Consider the following 22,148-nt stretch of genomic DNA (forward strand, 5'->3'; position numbering starts at 1 on the left):
TTAATATTAGTCATATTGTGAAAGGAATTGGAACTAAAAGGAAAAAAGCAATAAGAAAGAAAAAACAAAAATTTTTTAAAAAGTGAACACAGTATGCTTTGCTCTGCATTCAGACTACATAGTTTTGAGGTTTGTTTTTTGGGTTTTTTTGGTTATTTGTTTGTTTTTTTCCTTTCTGGATGTGGATGTCATTTTTCATAACAGGTCCTCTAAGGGTTGTTTTTGATCACTGAACTGCTGAAAGGGATTGCATCCATCATGGTGGATCTATCTCACAATGTTGCTGTTAATGTGTACAATGGTTCTAATCACTTCACTCAATATCAGTTCATGAAAGTTTATCCAGGTTTTTCCTAAAGTCCAGTCACTCATGATTTCTTATAGGAGAGTAGTACTCCATAGTATTCACATATAGTATTCACATACTATAAATTGTTCTGCCATTTCCCTTGAAGGGCAACATCTCTATTTCCAATTATTTGCCACTACAAAAAGAGTTGCAATAAATAATTCCTTCTTCCTTTCTAGTGATCTCTTAAGGATACAGACCTAGTAGTAGCATTACTGGATCAAAGATTATATATACCCCATTTTAATCTTTTAGCAGTTTTTTCAATTGCATATCATGGATAACAATAGTAATAATGATAATAATAATAATAATAATAATAATAATAACAACACTGATAATGATGATGAAAGCAACTATCTCCCAGAGATGCAATGAAGATCAAATGAAATAATACTTACAGAGTATTTACCACAGTCCCTGGCATATAGTAGGAGCTTGCAATTATTATTATTATCAACAAAAGTACTTTTTTTCCTTACCTTTAGTACTTAAGTCATTATTTTGACTTGCCCTTGTAAGTATTTTTTTTTTTTAGGAATTTTACACATTTACTGACTATCAAGTGGCAGGAAGAAAGAAAAAAACAGATTATATAGTGTAACCTGCTTTATTAGGTGCTAATTTTCACAAAATGCTATCTACCCAGGTTTGGGGTTCATCTATTTTTAAATTTCATAACAATGTGTAGATATAGTATTTACCACAGCTTTTGAAGATTTTTCAATATTTACCTCTAACTAAAGTGAAATAGAAAAAAATCTGACCAGAATTGAGTTCCTACTATGTATGTGTACAGCATCTTTCTACTTACAACATACATACATACATACATACATACATGGGAATTGACAAGGAATATTTGCAAATTGAAGGTAACTAAAATTGAGATAGAGGAAAAAATCTGATATTGTCATTTTTTTTTTTAAATTTTTCTTTAAATTTTTATTAAAGATATTATTTGAGTTTTACAGTTTTCCCCCAATCTTGCTTCCCTCCCCACACCCCCACCCCACAGATAGCACTCCATCAGTCTTTACTTTGTTTCCATGTTGTACCTCGATCCAAATTGGGTGTGATGAGAGAGAAATCATATCCTTAAAGAGAACAGAATTCTCAGAGGTAACCAGATCAAACCATAAGACATCTGGGTTTTTTTTTTTTCCGAATTAAAGGGAATAGTCCTTGTACTTTGTTCATACTCCACAGCCCCTTATCTGGATACAGATGGTACTCTCCTTTGCAGACAGCCAAAAATTGTTCCCAATTGTTGCTCTGATGGAATGAGCAAGTCCTTCAAGGTTGAACATCACTCCCATGTTGCTGTTAAGGTGTACAGTGTTTGTCTGGTTCTGCTCATCTCACTCAGTATCAGTTCATGCAAATCCCTCCAGGTTTCCCTGAAATCCCGTCCCTCCTGGTTTCTAATAGAACAATAGTGTTCCATGACATAAATATACCACAGTTTGCTAAACCATTCACCAATTGAAGGACATTTACTGGATTTCCAATTCTTTGCCACCACAAACAGGGCTGCTGTAAATATTTTTGTACAAGTAATGTTTTTACCCTTTTTTCCTCATCTCTTCAGGGTATAGACCCAGTAGTGGTATTGCTGGGTCAAAGGGTATGCACATTTTTGTTGCCCTTTGGGCATAGTTTCAAATAGCTCTCCAGAAGGGTTGGATGAGTTCACAGCTCCACCAACAGTGTAATAGTGTCCCAGATTTCCCACATCCCTTCCAACAATGATCATTATCCTTCCTGGGTCATACTGGCCAATCTGAGAGGTGTGAGGTGGTACCTCAGCAAAGTTTTAATTTGCATTTCTCTAATAATTAATGATTTAGAGCATTTTTTCATATGGCTATGGATTGCTTTGATCTCCTCATCTGTAAATTGCCTTTGCATATCCTTTGACCATTTGTCAATTGGGGAATGGCTTTTTGTTTAAAAATATGACTCAGTTCTCTGTATATTTTAGAAATGAGTCCTTTGTCAGAATCATTAGTTGTAAAGATTGTTTCCCAATTTACTACTTTTCTTTTGATCTTGATTACATTGGTTTTATCTGTGCAAAAACTTTTTTAATTTAATGTAATAGAAATCATCTAATTGGTTTTTAGTGATGTTCTCCAACTCTTCCTTAGTCATAAACTGTTCCCCTTTCCATAGATCTGACAGGTAGACTAGTCCTTGATCTTATAATTTGCTTATAGTATTGTTTTTTATGTCTATGTCCTGTAACCATTTGGATCTTATCTTGGTAAAGGGTGTGAGGTGTTGGTCTAATCTAAGTTTCTTCCATACTAACTTCCAATTATCCCAGCAGTTTTTATCAAAGAGGGAGTTTTTATCCTGGTGGCCTGACTCTTTGGGTTTATCAAACAGCAGATTACTATAATCCTCTCCTTCTTTTACACCTAGTCTATTCCACTGGTCCACCACTATTTCTTAGCCAATACCAAACAGTTTTGATGACTGATGCTTTATAATATAATTTTAGATTGGGTAGTGCTAAGCCACCTTCTTTTGCATTTTTTTTTTCATTAAGCTTCTGGCAATTCTTGACTTTTTATTTCTCCATATGAATTTACTTACACTTTTTTCTAGCTCATTAAAGTAATTTTTTGGAATTTTGATTGGTAGGGCACTAAACAGATAGTTTAGTTTTGGTAGAATTGTCATTTTTATTATATTAGCTCTACCTATCCATGAGCAGTTGATATTTGCCCAGTTATTTAAATCTGATTTAATTTGTGTGAGAAGTGTTTTATAATTGTTTTCAAAAAGATTCTGAGTCTGTCTTGGCAAATAGACTCCCAAGTATTTTACACTGTCTGAGGTTACTTTGAATGGAAATTTCTCTTTCTAGCTCTTCCTGCTGTTTCTTGTTAGTCATATATAGGAAAGTTGAGGATTTATGGGGGTTTATTTTATAATCTGCAACTTTGCTAAAATTGCTAATTGTTTCCAGTAGTTTTTTAGATGATTTCTTGGGATTCTTGAGGTAGACCATCATGTCATCTGCGAATAGTGAGAGTTTTGTCTCTTCCTTCCCAATTCTAATTCCTTTAATTTCTTTTTCTTCTCTAATTGCTGATGCTAACATTTCTAATACAATATTGAATAGTAGTGGTGATAATGGGCACCCTTGTTTAACCCCTGATCTTATTGGGAATGCCTCTAGCCTCTCCCCATTGAGTATAATGCTTGTTGATGGTTTCAGATAGATACTGCTAATTATTCCTACACTCTCTAGTGTTTTTAATAGGAATGGATGCTGTATTTTGTCAAAAGCTTTTTCAGCATCTATTGATATGATCATATGGTTTCTGATAGGTTTGTTATTGATATAATTGAGTATACTAACAGTTTTCCTGATATTGAACCAACCCTGCATTCCTGGAATAAATCCTACTTGATCATAATGTATTATCCTAGTGATGACTTGTTGTAGTCATTTTGCTAAGATTTTATTTAGGATTTTTGCATCTATATTCATGAGGGAAATAGGTCTATAATTTTCTTTCTCTGTTTTAACTCTTCCTGGTTTAGGTAGCAGTACCATATTGGTTTCATAGAAAGAGTTAGGCAGAGTTCCATCTTTCCCTATTTTTCCAAAGAGTTTATATAGGATTGGAACCAATTGTTCCTTAAATGTTTGGTAGAATTCACTTGTGAATCCATCAGGCCCTGGATATTTTTTTTAGGGAGTTCACTAATGGCTTGTTGAATTTCTTTTTCTGAGGTAGGGTTGTTTAGGTATTTAATCTCATCTTCATTTAACCTGGGCTACTTATATTTTTGTAAATATTCATCCATTTCACTTAGATTATCAAATTTATTGGCATAGAGTTGGGCAAAATAATTTCGAATTATTACTTTAATTTCCTCCTCATTGGTGGTGAGTTCACCTTTTTCATTTATAATACTAGTGATTTGGTTTTCTTCTTTCTTTTTTTTTAATCAAATTGACCAGAGGTTTATCAATTTTATTGGTTTTTTCATAATATCAACTTTTGGTTTTATTTATTAATTCAATAGTTTTTTTGCTTTCAATTTTATTAATTTCTCCTTTGATTTTTAAAATTTCTAATTTGGTGTTTGGGGATTTTTGATTTGTTCTTTCTCTAATTTTTTTAGTTGCATGTTTAGTTCATTGATTTCCTCTTTCTCCAATTTATTCATATAAGCATTTAGAGCTATAATATAACCCCTGAGAGTCACTTTGAATGAATTCCATAGGTTTTGGTATGTTGTTTTATTATTATCATTATTTAGGATAAAATGGTTAATTCTTTCTTTAATTTGGTTTTTGGTCCACTCATTTTTTAAGATGAGGTTATTCAGTTTCCAATTTGCTCTGGGTCTATATCTCCTTGGCCCAGTATTGCATATGACTTTTATTGCATTATGATCTGAGAAAGATGTATTCACTATTTCTGCCTTTCTGCAGTTGATCATTAGGTTTTTATGTCCTAGTACATGGTCAATTTTTGTATAAGTTCCATGTACTGCAGAGAAAAAGGTATATTCCTTCCTATCCCCATTCAGTTTCCTCCATAAGTCTACCATATCTAATTTTTCTAACAATCTATTTACCTCCTTAATTTCTTTCTTGTTTGTTTTATGATTTGATTTATCTAGATCTGATAGTGGGAGGTTGAGGTCTCCTACTAGTAGAGTTTTGCTGTCTATGTCTTCCTGTAATTCTTTCAGCTTCTCCTCTAAGAATTTGGGTGCTGTCCCACTGGGTGCATATATATTCAATATTGAAATGACTTTATTGTCTATGGTACCTTTTAGGAGGATAAAGTTTCCTTCCTTATCTCTTTTAACACTATGTATTTTTGCTGCTGCTTTGTCTGAGATAAGGATTGCTACCCCTGCTTTTTTTACTTCAGCTGAAGCAAAATATATTTTGCTCCAACCTTTTACCTTTACTCTATATGTATCTCTCTGCTTCAAATGAGTTTCTTGTAAGCAGCATATTGTAGAATTCTGGTTTTTAATCCACTCTGCTATTTGTTTACGTTTTAAGGGAGAGTTCATCCCATTCACATTCAAGGTTATGATTACTAATTCTTTATTGCCCTCCATGCTATCTTCTCTCTGTTTGTGTTTTTCCCCCTTCCCCCCCCTTTTATCCATATTCCCCAGTATTTTGTTTTTGAATACCACCCCCTTCAGTTTGTTTGCCTTCCTATATCACACCCTCCCCTTTCTTTCCCCTTTCCCTTTTCCCTTCCCTTCCTTTTGTTATTTCCCCTTATTTCCTCCACTCCCCTTCCCTTTCTCTGTCCCCCCTCCCCTTTTCCCCTTTTACTTCTTGAAAGGTTAGATGTTTTATAAGTTAACTGAGTATGTGTAGGTTGACTTTAAGCCAAGTCTGATGAGAAGAAGCTTCAGGTGTTTCTCCTCTACTCCCTTCTTCCCCTCTATTACCATAGGTTTTTTGTACCTCTTAGTGTAATGAGATTTGTCCTATTCAATCCCCTCCCTCCTCCCATCTCTTTCCTGTCCCCCTTTTTAGGGAGGTAGTGTATTTTTTTTTAGATCATTCTATCTAAGTCATAGAAAATTCTGAGTGTCTGTCCCTTCTAGTTCAGTATATTCTGTTGAATAGAGTCCAAATTCCTGAGAGTTATTAGAGTCTTTCTCCCCAGTGGAGTTAAAGCCAGTTACATCCCATTAGATATCAGTCTCATGGATAGGTCATGGATGTCCATCATTTCTGGCTAGGTATATTCTCTCTGTTAGAGTTACATTTCTCAGGATTTATGAGAGTCTCTACCCCTTCCCCCCTCCCCATGCTGGGATATAGCCAGTTTCAACTTGCTGGATTGCATTTTTTTCCTTTTACTGTCCCCCCCCTTTTTTTTACCTTTTCATGTGTCTCTTGAACCTCCTGTTTGATATCCAAATTTTCTGTTTAGCTCTGGTCTTTTCATCAGAAATTTTTGGAATTCTTCCATTTCGTTAAATGTCCATCTTTTTCCCTGTTAGAGAAGGCTCAGCTTTGCAGGAAAGTAGATTCTTGGCTGCATTCCAAGCTCCCGTGCTCTTCGAAATATCTCGTTCCAGGTCCTTCGATCCCTTAAAGTTGATGCAGCCAGGTCCTACGTGATCCTTACTGTGGCTCCTTGCTATTTAAATTGTTTCTTTCTGGCTGTTTGCAGGATTTTCTCTTTTATCTGATAATTCTGGAGTTTGGCCACAACATCCCTTGGTGTTTTCCTTTTAGGACCTTTTTCTGGTGGGGATCGATGTACTCTTTCAATAACTACTTTGCCCTCCGATTCCATGATGTCAGGGCAGTTTTCCATCACTAGATCCTGTAATATTAAGTCCAGGCTTTTTTTCTCTTCAATGTTTTCAGGAAGTCCTATAATTTTCAGGTTTCCCCTCCTCGATCTATTCTTGAGGTCAGTGGTTTTGTTGATGTGGTATTTCACATTTGCTTCTATTTTTTCTATTTTTTGATTTTGTTTAACTGACTCTTGCTGTCTCATGGAGTCATTAGTTTCTGTAGACTCCATTCTTTTTTTGGGGGGGGAGGAGTTTTCTTCATTAACCTTTTCCAATTGGTTGATTCTACTTTTGAAAGAGCTTTCCATTTGACCCATTGAGGTTTTGAGAGAATTAATTTCTTTTTGCATTTACTCATTTGAGGATCTGAGAGAATTATTCTCATTTTGCAATGTATTAGTTGTCTCCCCCAAATTTTCCAGTTGATTTTTAAACTCCTTCCTTATTTCTTCAAGGAAGTCTTTCTGTGCTGGAGACCAGACTGTATTCTCCTCAGAGGTTCCAGGTCTCTCTGGGCTGGGGTCTTTCCCTTCCAGGAATTTTTCTATGGATCCACCTTTCTGCTGACCCTTCTTCATTATGCTAAGACCTTGAGTTGGGTGGGGCTGGTTCACCTGGGCTTGGGATCTCTAAAGGCTTTACTGAGTGCAGTTTCTCTGGCTGGCCAGTAGGAGGAGCTGGTTGCCCTCTCTGGGGTGTCTGTGACCTTGGTTGCGAGGCCTTCTCCCTTTGCTTGAGGGAGGGAATTGGAGCTATTGAATTCTTTTGCCTGCAATCAATGGTGGGCCTTACCCTGGCCTGAGGTGATTCCTCAGCTGGGCTGGTTCTTTTGCTCACACACCTGGGCCTGAGGCAGAAATAATTTGCATTTGTTTGGGAGGAGACCTCAGTGCAATGGAGGCGTGGGCTCAGAGTTTCTCAGACCTGAGGAGCCCAGGAATGGCCTCTGCAGCTCTCTTGCACCAGACCTCTCCCCGCAGCCCCTTCCCCAAGCTCCAGGGGGACAGCCCCAACACCAGCGCCTCTGCTTCCCCGCGGATCCAAGCCCCCTTTGTCCAGCCCCAGCGCTGATCCAGCAGGTCCGGCTCTCGGGCCCTCAGACTCCGGGTTCCGATTCAGCTGTTGGTCTGGCTGATCTTCCTTGGGAGCTCAGACTCACCTGCTGGTACTCAGCCAAGGCTGCTGTGGGAGACAAATCCTGAGGTAGATTTTACTCTCCTGGCTTTTCTTTCTGGGTTTCCTGGTTTGGATTTCTTTTAAGAGTTTTGTTTCATGTGATAGATGGGGAAGAGATCAGGAGACTTTAGAACTGTGCCTGTCTTCTCTCCGCCATCTTGGCCGGAAGTTCTGATATTGTTCTCTTAAAAAATTTATAAAACCTTAGTATTTGCCATTTATGTTTCACTTACACATAAAATATTCTTAAAACAAACTAAATGGACCCTTAGAAAAGGGGATACTAAGCTCAGTGTTTCATATGATGCTTTCAAAGTTCAGCACTTTTGGTATAGTTTATTAATTAAAAATATACATTTGGATTTAATTCTGGTTTGTTTTGGTTTTTATTTTAGTTACAACCTATAAATGACCAATCTAAATTTTAGCTGATTGTTTTGAAGATTAAAGAGGCTTTTATATTTCTGATTAACACAAGAACAAATACGCAAATACTATACAAAATTTACAACAGTACTGAAACTAAATAGGGTAAAAACTAAAGGATAAATAACTAGTTTGGTTTTGTTTCTGCAAGGTGAAACTTTAAGATCCTATGTACTAAGGATGAAAAAAAACTACTCTAAAAACTACTGATTACCCATCAGAGCCTACTGCAAGTGGCCCAAAGGTTTCTCGAGTGCGCATTAACTGGTCTTTTTCAGCCATACAGGTATCACAGCCCCACACTGCCGAGGCTTCTGCAGTCAGGAGGCCATAAGCAGTCTCTGTCATCCCGGTACAGATACAGTGGAACCATTTCTGGCATGAGGCCTCACATAAGATGGCATCCTGATCATCATTCACTTCATTTGTACAAATGCCACAAGGATATACTGGGTCTGAAGATGAATGGCCATGACGACTTGGGAGGAGAGTGGCTTTGTTGCTCTTCTCAGAATTACACCCATCTGCTGTAACTCAGGATTGACGGGGCTTATTCTGAGTTCCATTTGCATGGCTGCTGTTTGCATTATCAGTGCTGTTGGAATGGTTTCTTGCTTGATTTACTGTATTGTTTTGACTAACATTTTTCAAGTCAATATTACCCTGGTTTACAGTTTCATCCATATTGAGATGAGGAGGATGGGCAGCAGAATTCTGATTAGAGCTTTTAGTTGCTCCTTGACTAAAGTCCTGTTTTTGTGGAGGTGCTTTTGTTTGGCCAAAAGTGTTTGGTGGAGGGATAAATGAATGATTTGATTCTAATTGGGAGGTAAAATTTGGATTATTTCCAGGGACAAAATTAGATGCCAAGTCTGGATTGGATACTTGGCTGGCATTCTGTGAAGGAATCTGATTGAAGTTTTCAGCAGGATTTTGTCTAAAATGTTGATTAGACATATTAACATTCTGACTTAGTGGACTATTATATGCTGGATTTCCAAAACCTGAATTATCATGTGGCCCAAAGTTGAAAGCATGAGGTCGATTAAAACCAGTGCCTAAAGGATTTTGAGGAAATGGGTGTGGCTGGTTCCTAAATGAGTAAGGACCACAGTATGGGGATGACATTCTTGGGGGTATATGAGGTGGCATTCTGAATGAGCCGGAGCCTCCAAATCCAGGGCAACCAGGGCTAAGATATAACATATAATAATTTGTTGATGGTTTTAGATAGATACTACTTATTATTTTAAGGAAAACTCCATTTATTCCCATACTTTCTAGTGTTTTTAATAGGAATGGATGTTGCATTTTATCAAAGGCTTTTTCAGCATCTATTGAGATAATTATATGATTTCTATTGGTTTTGCTATTGGTATGTTCAATTATGTTGTGTGTTTTCCCGATATTGAACCATCCCTTCCTACCTGGTATAAATCCTACTTCATCATGGTTTATTATCCTAGTAATAACTTGCTCTAATCTCTTTGCTAAAATTTTATTTGATTTTTGCATCAATGTTCATTAGGGAGATTATTCTATAATTTTGTTTTGATTCTTCCTTGTTTAGGTATCAGCACCGTATTGGTGTCATAAAAGGAATTTGGCAGAACTCCTATTTTTTTGAAATAGTTTATGTAGAATAGGAATTAATTGTTCTTTAAATGTTTGGTAGAATTTGCTTTTAAGTCCAGACTTTTTCTTAGAGAGTTTATTGATGATTTCTTCAATTTCTTTTTCTGAAATGGGGTTATTTAAATATTTTTATTACCTCTTCTGTTAATCTGGGTAGTTTGTACTTTTGAAAATATTCATCCATTTTACTCAGGTTAGTAAATTTATTGGCATGCAGTTTGGCAAAATAACTCCAAATTATCTGTTTAATTTCTTCCTCATTGGTGGTTAGTTCACCCTTTTCATTTTTGATATTGGCAATTGGTTATCATCTTTCTTTTTTTAAATCAAATTAACTAAAAGTTTATCTATTTTATTGTTTTTTTCATAAAGTGAGTAGTTTTATTTATTAGATCAATGGTTTTCTTGCTTTCAAGTTTTTTTAGGTTTTTTTTTTTTGCAAGGCAAATTGAGTTAAATGGCTTGCCCAAGGCCACACAGCTAGGTAATTATTAAGTGTGTGAGACCGGATATGAACCTAGGTACTCCTGACTCCAAGGCCCGTGCTTTATCCACTACGCCACCTAGCTGCCCCGCTTTCAAGTTTTTTAATCTCTCCCTTAATTTTCAGAATTTCTAATTTGGTATTTAATTGGGAATCTTTAACTAATTCTTTTTCTAAATTTTTTACTTGTATACCCAATTCATTGATCTCCTCTTTCTCTATTTTATTCATATAAACATTTAGAGATATAAAATTTCCTCTCAAAACTGCCTTGGCTGTATCCCATAAATTTTGGTATGATGTCTCATTATTATCATTTTCTTGTATATAATTACTGATTATTCCTATGATTTGCTATTTCATCCACTCATTATTTAAAATTAAGTTATTTAGCTTCCAATTAATTTTTGGTTTATCTTTCCATGACCCTTTATTACATGTAATTTTTATTACATCATGATCTGAGAAGTATGCATTTATTGTGTCTGCTTTCTACATTTGATTATAAGATTTTTGGTATAGGTGCCATATACTGCAGAGAAAGAGGTATATCCTTTCTATCCTTATTAAATTTCCTCCAGAGAGCTATCATATCCAAGTTTTCAAAGATTTTATTCATATTCTTAACTTCCTTCTTGTTTATTTTGTGGTTAGATTTATTTCGTTCTGAGAGAGGGAGGTTGAGGGGTGCCCATTATTAAAGTTCTGCTATCTATGTCTCCTTGTAATTCTCTTAGACTTTTCTCTAGGAATTTGGATGCTATACCACTAAGTGCTTATATATTTAATAATGATATAGCTTCATTACCTATGGTGCTCTTTAAGAAGATGTAGTTTTCGTCCTTATCCCTTTTAATGAGATCAATTTTTCCTTTTGCTTTATCTGAAATCAGGATTGCTACCCCTGATTTTTTATTTCAGCTGAAGCATAATATATTTTGCTCCAGCCTTACACTTTTACCCTAGGTGTATCTCTCTGTTTCAGATGTGTTTCTTATAAACAGCATATTGTAGGATTCTGATTTTAATCCATTCTGCTATCCACTTTCATTTTAAGGAAGTGTTCATTCCATTCACATTTATAGTTAAGATTACTAATTCTGTATTTCCCTCTATGCTATCTTTCCCCATTTATATTTTCCTCTTTTCTTTCCTCTTACTTCTCCTCACCAAAGTTTTCTCCTTTTCCCCTGTAAGTTTTCTTTTAGAATTTCTTTCAGTTTATTTTCCTTTATACTTTTGCCTTCCCTTTGACCATTACTTGCTTCCCTTTCTTTTCCTCCACACCCCCTTCCATCTAGAGAAGAGTAGATTTTTTTTTTAAACCCAAGTATGAATATATCTAATTCCTTCTCTGGGCCAAATCTATTGAATAGAATTTACTCAGTGTTCACACCCTCCTTCTTTCCCTCTATTATAGTAGATCTTTGTGCTTTTTACCTGATATTTTTTTTAATCATCAAATGCTATTAAGTAGGTACTATCAATCAAAGCTTGATTAACTGATTGCTTGATAAGTTCAAAGTGCTATCAAAGTACAATCACAGATTGATTGATTGATTGATTATTTGATAAGCAGCATTTCCTCAAAGTCACTAAGTACTCTTCCTCTTCTGCCTCATTAGAAATATTTTTCCTCAAGAGTGTTGAATTATATCAAATTATAATCATTTTATACCTTATCTCTTTTCAAGTTTCCTCCAAGGACACACAATCCTCATGAGCCAAAGTATCATCTAAAGCCAAATCATTTCTTGAACCATTTGTAACCACCCACACACTCTCTCCCACTTCCCCCTTTAGCTTCGCATCCAGGGTACTTAAAGCCTTGTTAACTGAAGTGTGGATTAATTGTAACCCTTCTAGGTAGGTTCTCACCCTCTACCCCTAAAATCATGTCTGATTTAATTAACTATAGAGTCTCAAAGTGCTCTAATTTCCTGGACACTCTGAATTTCTCTCTTAAGAACTTTACAATTAATTTTAAAGTATGGGAGATACTGGCTCAGGATCACCCAGAATATGATGCCCTCTTCAGAGAAATTAATTCAATGAAAATGCTAAGCTATGTGAGCAAAGCAGCATTAAAGTAGGTCAAAGGAAACTGAGACACATAAGTTTAGAGTAAACACCCCTGCTTTTCTTTAGGGCTTTTTGTCTCAAGCATAGTGATGTTATCTTGATCCTCTTCAATGAAAAGACAAGAACCAACCATACTCATATTCTTTAAATCCAATATCTTCAATTATATTCAAACCTTTAACTAACCTGAGAGAAATATAATTCTCAAGAGTTATAAGTGTTATATCATCCCTTATAGACTGCATACAATTTGATGGTATTGACTAACATTTGTTGTTGTCTTTTTCTTCCCTTTTTCATTTACCTTTTTATGCATCTCTTGAGTCATGTATTTGGAGATTAAATTCTTTGTTCAGTTCTGCTCTTTTTATCAGGAAGTTTTGGAAGTCCTGTATTTCATTGAAATATTTTTTCTCCTGGCAGTATATGCTGAATTTTTCAGGGTAGTAAAATTCTTGATTGTAATCCAAGGTCCCTTGTTCACCTATATATGGTATTCCAGGTCCTCTGGCCCTCCTTCAGTGTTGAAGCTAATAAGTCCTGTGTAAGTCCTTTGTATTTAAATTGTTTCCTTTTTTGCTACTTTCAGTATTTTCTCCTTTATTTGAGAATTCTGGAATTTGGCTATAATAGCCCTTGGAGTTTTTATCCTGGGGTCTCTTTCTGGTGGAATTTTGTGTATTTTTTTTTAGTGGCCATTTTGTCTTCTTATTCTAGCAGATTTGAAAGTTTCCCCTGATAATTTCCTGCAAGATATTTTCCAGATTTTTTTTTTGATCTAGGCTTTCTGGTAGTCCAGTGATTCATAAATTATCTCTTCTGGATCTAGTTTGTTTTTCCTAAAAGGTATTGGTATTGTAGGTTTTCTTCAATTTTTTCTAGCCTTTTTATTTTGCTTGATGGAATCTTGTAGTCTTTTTTTTTTTTTAGTTTTTTTTCAAGGCAAATGGGGTTAAGTAGCTTGCCCAAGGCCACACAGCTAGGTAATTATTAAGTATCTGAGGTTGGATTTGAACTCAGGTACTCCTGACTCCAGGGCTGGTGCTCTATCCACTGCGCCACCTAGCCGCCCAGGAATCTTGTGGTCTTGTAGATTCATTGGTTTCTATTTGTTCAATTCTAAATTTTAGGGTTTCATTTTCTTCAATTAACTCTTATGTTTCCTTTTCCAGTTGGTTGTTTTTATTTTTTGAAGAGTTGCATTCTTTTTCCAGTTGATTATTTTTACTATTAAAGGAACTGATTTCTTTGGTCAATTTTTCACAATTTTCCTGTATGACTCTCATTTCTTTTTTCTATTTTTTCTTCCTCTCTTCTCTGGTTTTTAAATTCTTTTTAAAACTCTTCTAGGAGATTTTGCATTTGAGTCTAATTCATAGACTCTTTTGAAACTTCCCCTTAATTAATGCTTAATTTTTCACTTCTGAAGTGGCATTGTTATCATCTTTATCTGCATAGTAGCTTTCTATAATGAGTGCTCTTTTAGTTTTTTTGCTTATCTTGAATTGTCTGAACTCTAATCCTGAGGTATAGGAAGTATAGACCAAGCTTTTTATGTTGTGGCTGGGATTTATCTGATCCTTGGCTTTTGGCATTGCCCAAGATGTTGCCTATGCAACCCAGGCCTTGCCTTTGCAAAGGCTTATTTCCTCCTTTATGTCCAGGTTCTGAAGACAAATACTTCAAATATAGTTAGGAGGCAAGTAGGCAGTGCAATTGATAAAGCACTGGACTTGAAGTCAGAACATTTGAGTTTGAATCTTGCCTTAGATGCAAGTTGTTTGATGCCTGGCAGGGATGTGTCAGCCTGTATTTTTATCTGGGGCTTTTGCAATCTTGGACATCATTATGCATTTGATTTCAAAAGTTAAATTAAGGGACTTCAGGAATAAAAAGATCTGGGAAAGTCAGGATATAGTAGAGTAGAGCCAATGATTATTAAAGAATTGCAAAAACATGACAACTCCTGGAATGATATGGATTTGACATTGTTTAAAACATTTTCTGGTGCAGTGGATACAGAGCTGGGCCTGGAATCAGAATGATTCATCTTCCTGAGTTCAAATCCAGCCTCAGATACTTACTAGCTGTATCACTTAACTCTGTTTGACTTAATTTTCTGATCAGTAAAATGAATTGGAGAGTGAAATGACAAACTACTCTAGCATCTTTGCCAAGAAAACTTCAAATGAAATCTTGAAGAGCTAGACACAACTGACCAGCAACAGCAGCATTTCTATGCAGTAAAAAAAGTTTTCAGTGAAGTTATTTTGAACTGAATATCAGTGAGAAAAGTAGGATTTTTAAAAATTTTATGGCAGTGGGATTAAGTGACTTGCCCAAGGTCACATAGCTAGGTAATTATTAAGTGTCTGAGGCTGGATTTGAACTCAGGTCCTCCTGACTCCAGGGACCAGCTCTATCCACTTCACCACCTAGTCACCCCTGAAAATGGTATTAATTTTTACAGCAATTTGCTTTTTGACTAAGAAATACATTACATTTCTTTAGCAAATACAGAGATTATCAATAATAGTTATCAATAATTATTCTTATCCAAAGGTTTGCATGGGGTAAAATTGTTGAAATCTTAATTCCCCAAATTTATCTTTTTGAACTCTATTTAACTAAATAGTTACCTCACAAATCAAGATTGCAAGAACTCTTTAATGTGACCTGATGACTCAGTTATAACATACACATTTTGACTTACTGGGTTGCAAAATTAGCACAGCTTTAGTCTACATTAGACCAAAAAACCCAACAAAACTCCAAATCAGCATGTACTCTAGCATGTTTGTATTGAGGTAACAGCTGTGACTTTCCAGTGGTTCAATTTGTTTGATAATTGCCTGGTAAAAATAGCTCTCAGATTGACTATTTCAGGATGACAGATGGTATTGTAGATAATTTTTCTTATATCTTGAAAGGATAGGAATCTGAGTCAGAAAATGACTAGCATAATTTGAGAAAAAAAAATGGACCAGGACAGTGAGGACATCATCATTTAAAGCTCTCTTCATTTAATTTGATAGGAGATAATAGTCAAATAGTAAAAGGGAAAGAAGAGAAAGATTGCTCCAGTCCAGGCAAGTGACTGTTGCATGGGAATAGAACTTTCTTATTCTGCTACACAAGCTATAGAAAATTGGTCATTTGCTTTTAAATGTTCACTCACTGGTTATCCAAACTTAACTGCATTGGATCTTCAGAAGTTTTCGAAACATGCCCTCCTTTCACCTTGGCTTCATGGATGATATTCTTCATTAGAGCTTACCCAGCTGTCCTCAAATTGTTCTCTAGACCATTACCTCATTCCAAAGTTGGCATTCATTGAAAACTTGGCATCTTTTAGGAGTTGATTTTTCCTTTCCATAAGTAGTTCAGCTTATATGGTTCTGTATGGATTGTAGAAGGAATTCATCTTGACACTGATATGGTTTGATAAAATTTTTATTTCGTTCCTGGATCAGAATTTCTAATATGCTATCAGCTGATGTCTTATTTCATCATCTCTCTGATATCTCAGGGAGAAGCAGACAGAAATTTGACTACTTTTCAAACCACTTTCTCCTTTTTGTTCAGGTTGAGGTTTCTTAGTGGGTTGAGCCAATCTTGGCAGACTTTCACATTGTCTAATGGTATAAGAAGACTTGCTTTCTTCTCCATATTAATCCTTTTCTGGAGCAGCTATCCTGTTGCAGAGACTGGATTTCTTGCTTTTCTTAAATTCCTGCCCTCTCTTTCATACTTCTAGCAATTCCCACAAACAATAGCAAGTGGTTGTAATATATGATTTTATTAGGTTGTTCTTTGGGGTTACCTTTCTAGACTACCCAATACTACCTGATATGGGGATCATTCTCAAATGGTCATCTAAGTTGTATTTTCTAGGGCATCAGGAGTTTGAAGCGGGACTCTTGTCCTGGCAGGGGTATATGTTGGATAATTTCATGTTCTTCCTTATTTGTTGTTTGTCTTTCATTCTCAAAGAGGACCAGTGATATCAGGAGGTTGATTTAGACCTGCAAGGGAATTGGATTTAAAGGAGTAAGAGCTATGCAAAGTCATCAGCCTTGCTCTCTCCTTCAGAGTCATTGGATTCCTGTGGCAAGACTTAGGTCAGGTATACTGATGTTGGCCCAGCTGTTCTTCCTCTTGCCTTTTCTGTTGAGGCTATACCTGGTACCATTTACAAAGCATGAAAGGCAGTTGTTCTTATGGTTGGGTCACCTATAGAATCCTAGAATATGAGTTTTTAGAATATGAAGGTAACTCAGTGGTTGTTTAGTTCAACCCATACACAAAAGAAATCCCTACTATAAGGTTCCACAGTGGTTTCTCTCTCCTTTGCATAATCTTCAACATGGAGTCGATTTCATCTCCCAGTGTGGCCCTATGCACTCCAGTGAGGTGTCAGATATCATATTCATCCCTGGCCCCTCAGCTTGACCCTCTTGACAATAACAAATAGTCACTGAGTTGGCCTTGTCTCCTGTGGCTTCCAGTGCTTCAATGCATACCTAAGGATCCAGTCTCCTTGAATAGTAATGGTTCTCGCCCCTGCTTCAATTCAAACTGACCAGTGCCACATTTTAGATTCAGATTCCCTTTTATTATTGTCGGTGATACTTTGTTATGACCCTATTTGAAACCTTTGTTTGTTTTGGGTTCATTTGTGGGAGTTTGCATTCCTTCCCTTCTTCTGACCTTTTCTTGGAGCTGGTTTTTTAATTTGACACTTTCCCTATCTCTTTTGTTACCTTATTTACTTGAGCTAGAAGTTGGTTTAACCTCTCTACCCTCCAGTATCTTTTTGTGAAATCTTGGGATGGGTGGAAGAACTTATTTTGATTTCTTTTTAAAATTCTTTATTCTCTGACCCTTGTTAGATTTTTTTTGAAAGAGGCTTCCATGGGAGAATTGAACTTTTCTATGACCTGTCACATAACAATTTTTTCACCAGAAACAGTTGCCTTTGCTTATTTTTATTGAAAGAAAATATAGGGGTGGCTAGGTGGTGCAGTGGCTAAAGCACCAGCCCTGGAGCCAGGAGTACCTGGGTTCAAATCTGGTCTCAGACACTTAATGATTGCCTAGCTGTGTGGCCTTGGGCAAGCCACTTAACCCCATTTGCCTTGCAAAAACCTAAAAAAAAAAAAAGAAAAAAAATATAAAAAATAAATGTGGAAGGGGTAGTTAGGTGGCACAGTGGACAGAGCACTGGCCCTGGAGTCAGGAGAACCTGAATTCAAATCCAGCCTCAGACACTTAATAATTACCTAACTGTATGACCTTGGGCAAATCATTGCCTTGCAAAAAAAAAACCAAAATAAATAAAAATTAAAATAAATGTGGAAATATCAATTTGAAATGAGGAATCTTTGTATTGTGTTGTTTACCCCTAAGAAGAATAATCATTGTATCTTTTGCTAAGTAGAATGGTGCCTTGCTCATTTCCCTACTTTCCTCCCTTCCTCCCTTTTTTCCTTCCTTCCTCTTTTCTTCCTTCCTTCCTTCCTTCCTTCCTTCCTTCCTTCCTTCCTTCCTTCCTTCCTTCCTTCCTTCCCTCTTCCTTTCTCCCTTCCCTCTCTCATTTCTTCCTCCCTCCTTTTCTTTTTGACTTCCTTCCTTTCCAGTCTGGAGACAAAAATTCATTGTTGTAGTGATTTTTCAATGAAGAAATTCACTTTATCAATTCATATGTTTACATGTCCTAGACCTTATGGTATTGGAGAGTTACTTGAAGTTCTGAGAAATTAAATAGCTTTATATAGCTTTATCTATCTGTCTACATACATATATGTATGTTTATGTGTGTGTATGTATGTATACACACATACCTTTGTGTATATGTGTGTGTGTCTGACTCCACAGCTGGGTCTCTAACCACTGTATCTTATTGTCTTTTATGCTTTGTAAATGTTTGGTACTTAATAAATGTTTGTTAACTAGTCATGTGAATAAAAAAAAGAAAAATAATTTAAATGAGCATTTAATTAAAATAAATAGATACTTATTTTGCAGTGGGAAGTTTTAGACCTAAGACCAGGAGACAAAGAAGCTAATGTGAGATCAGCATAAGGAGTGGAGACTCTGAGATGAGAAAAGCGTCAGTGAAACTGTTTGGGAACTTCAGGGCTTGTGGGAAGATCAAGAGATTGATCTAAATCTTGGAGTTCACCCTGATTCATCCCTTGGTTTCAATGTTCTTTCTTATTCAGGAACTGGAATGAACCCTGGGTTACACCACTGATTCCCTTATACCCTTTTTACAACCTACAAGTGTTGAAGGACACTTTAAAATGTGTGTAGAGGGTTTATATGGGAGCACTTGGTTCATTTCTTTTTCACTTTCTTCTATATTGAAATATATTTTATGACTTAGAAAATAGCTTTTTTGTGGAATATAAATATGGAAGTTAGGAATGAGCTAAGGTGTAGGGATGAGGTTTCTAGAACTTTACAGTCTTCTGTATTTTTGAGCATTTTTTGGGAGTGTGGGGCATAAATTTATGTAGGCTGGAATCCAGAACCTGGTCAGTAAGGGTTTCCTTCTTGCCTGACCATCTAAAACTGGACATTAGGGGCATTGTGGGTGTCATATCTATATTCCTAGATTGAACCTTCTATGAATTATCAGGGACATCTTAATGGATCCACTTGACTTGAGAACAGTTTCCTGATTAGCAAATGACATGCAATAATCACTCTGTGGTTAATTGATACTTTGTGTATTTACAAAAGGCAAGGCACAAGAAAGTGTAGGCTGCTATTGTAGTATTTCAAGAATTGCCTGGGTCACCTACTCATTACCCCCATTATCACCATCAATGTCATATTGACATTGACAGCTGAACTGGTATTTGATAGTACTTTGATTTACTATTCAGCCCATTGCACCATGGTTCAATTCTGGATACCACATTTTAGGAAGGACATTGATAAACTGAATACAGAGGAGGGTCACCAAGAGGGTGGGAAGATTAGAGACTTTGCAGTACAAGATTCTGGGAATGATTATCCTGGAGAAGAAACGACAAGGACATGATGTGGAAACCATATTGCACTTGTTTCTCTTGGTTCTAAAAACCAATGGATGGAAATAGAGGGAGAAGCACATTTTAATAGAAGAAACCTGCCAAAAAATAGGACTGAACAGAGATTGTATCAGAGATGTTACAGAGAGGATTCTTGTTTGGGGCTGTATCATGCTTTGGAGTCAGTGGTTGTGGGTTTAAATTCTATCTCTAATACACTTAATTTTCCTGGTCTCATTTTCTTATCTGTACATAGGAGGAGTTAGATTAGGTAGCCCTTCAGGGAGCATCCATGATTCTATGATAAGGTATTCCTTATTCTGAGTTATCTCTATGGGGCAGGGGGAGTCTTTCTAACTCTGAGATTCCCTGTGTTTCTAAGATGCTCTTTTGGTTAAACATTCTGGTCTTCTTGGTGAATGAAGTTCATATGGCATTTGAACAGCTCCCAGCTTGTCAATATCCTTTGTATAGTGTTTTTCTGAGAAGTGAATGCATTTTACAGTGGCATTTTAATTTCCCTCATTCAAGACACTGCGTTTTTGTTAATGCAGTTCATATTTACATTAGCTGTTTGGACTGCCTTGTCATCCTATTGATTCCAACTAAACTTGCAGTTCAGTAAAATATTGAGGTCTTTCTTACATGATCTACTATCTAGCCACATCTTCCCCACATCTTTCTTGTGTAGTTTGATGGGGAAGAAAAATAACATCCCACCCTTTGCAGCAAAAAAAAAAAATCCATAAAACACACTGTCAGAGTACTCAGAACATAGTATTGAAATATCTTGTGCTCATTGGGAATCCATTCAATGTCAGAGGACTATAGGAAATGATGCTTAAATTTTCTCTTCTTGATGTGAGGCCTTAACTGTAATGTCTTCTTCCAGGACAGATTGTAACTTGATGATTTCCATCTCTTTATGCTGTTATGACATGTCTTGTTTCTCCCTTTCCTTTTTGGTAAACTTTTTGAGATTATCCCTAGACCTTCATTATTAGCTTAATAAAGATCACATCTAATTTGTGAATCTGGTCAGTATAGTGAGATGACTGTAAGTTTTTTTTCTGTAAAACATTAAGAGTTAGTTGTATTTGTAAATAATACCTATGGATGGAAAGATAATTGCACACAGGTGCAAATCTGTGTTCAGTAAATGACCCAAAAAAGAAAATTTTTGCAGTTAAAGTAAATTAAGAAATTAAATCTTGGTTTAGGGGCTTTAAAAATGAAGGACAAATCTTTTGAATTCTAAGTTTTCTCACCTTAGCTCTAACAAATATTGGCGTTTATGGGATCCTTACAGTCCCATTATACCTTGTGCTATTCACACTTTTAGCTTCTAATTCCTCCTTCATGTTGCTGTTAGACTGATTTTCCTTATGCACAGATTTTGGTCATATCATTTCTCTGCTCAAAAGTCATCACTGGCTCCCTATTATCTCCTTTGCCTGGAAGACCCTCTACAATCTGATCTCACCCTACATTTCTAGCCATATCTCATGTGATGCCCTTTCCCACATTCTTGGTTTCCTGATCAATAACAAGAAAAATAACTTTCCAGGGTTGTTTTGAGAAATCAAATGATATCATGACTGTGAAGTGCTTAATGCAGTGACTGGCATATGGCAAGCATTACATAAATGTTGACTATTTATTATTATTATTATTATTATTATTAATTTCTTTAATTGAATGTAATTGTTCCACACTTGATAGGTATTAGGTTTTAGGAGTTTTAGTAGTAGTTCCATGGCACAATGGATAGAGCACCGTCCCTCAAGCCAGGAGGACTTAAGTTCAAATCCAGCCTTAGACACTAGCTTTGTGACATTGGGTAAGTCACTTAACCCTGACTGTTCCACATTCAGGGCCATCTCCAGTCATCATATCTGACCACTGGACCCAGATGACTCTGGAGGAGAAAGCACAGCATCTTCCCATTTAAATCTAATTCACGTGCTTGTCAAAACATCAACTCACACTCACAACCAATTCATGTGCCTGTCATGGTCTTCTTGGTGAATGAAGGACAAACATTAAACAGCAGGTTTTAGATGTGATTAGTTTAAAATATCAAAGGTAATATAAGATGAATGATTTTCTATGCAGGATAATTTGGAGATCTATTTGGCTGAACTGTTGTCATATGAGTGATCATAAGTTTGGTTTCATTTTTTAAATTCATGATATTGTGTATGCTATTATTTTGTTTCTCTCTTATGATATTTGGAAAATCACTGTATAGAAATGTTGTTAAAAGATAACTTTTAAAAATATGGATGCTGTTAGATTGAGCTTTTAAAAATGTGATAATAGTTATTTGAAAATTGAAATATTTATTTTAAAACAATCATATTAGTTTACTATAATAGTGAGTTTTCATTTGAAAATTTTTGACTATCATTTACAAAAATTATGAAAAGTCATAGATTGGTTTAAATATGCAACATTTTTTAATTAATATGAGTTAACTATTAGATATTGAATATCTGGAACCCTAGCATGTGATTAATTTGTAAGAAAAAGATAAATGAAATGTAACTATTAGGAAAACATGAGAAATTACTAACCTTCAGACCTTAAATTATGGATAATCAATTTTTTTCTATTTGAGGTAAAAACTCTTTGGATTATAATT

General features: G+C 35.8%; 1 pseudogene; it reads right to left on the reverse strand.

Moving 5' to 3' along the window:
* Positions 1–8,473: 8,473 nt before the first annotated feature.
* LOC141522905 (pygopus homolog 1-like) lies at positions 8,474–9,469 on the reverse strand (annotated as a pseudogene).
* Between the last annotated feature and the right edge of the window lie 12,679 nt (positions 9,470–22,148).

This window comes from Macrotis lagotis, chromosome 4, assembly GCF_037893015.1.
Source record: "Macrotis lagotis isolate mMagLag1 chromosome 4, bilby.v1.9.chrom.fasta, whole genome shotgun sequence".
NCBI lineage: Eukaryota > Metazoa > Chordata > Mammalia > Peramelemorphia > Peramelidae > Macrotis > Macrotis lagotis.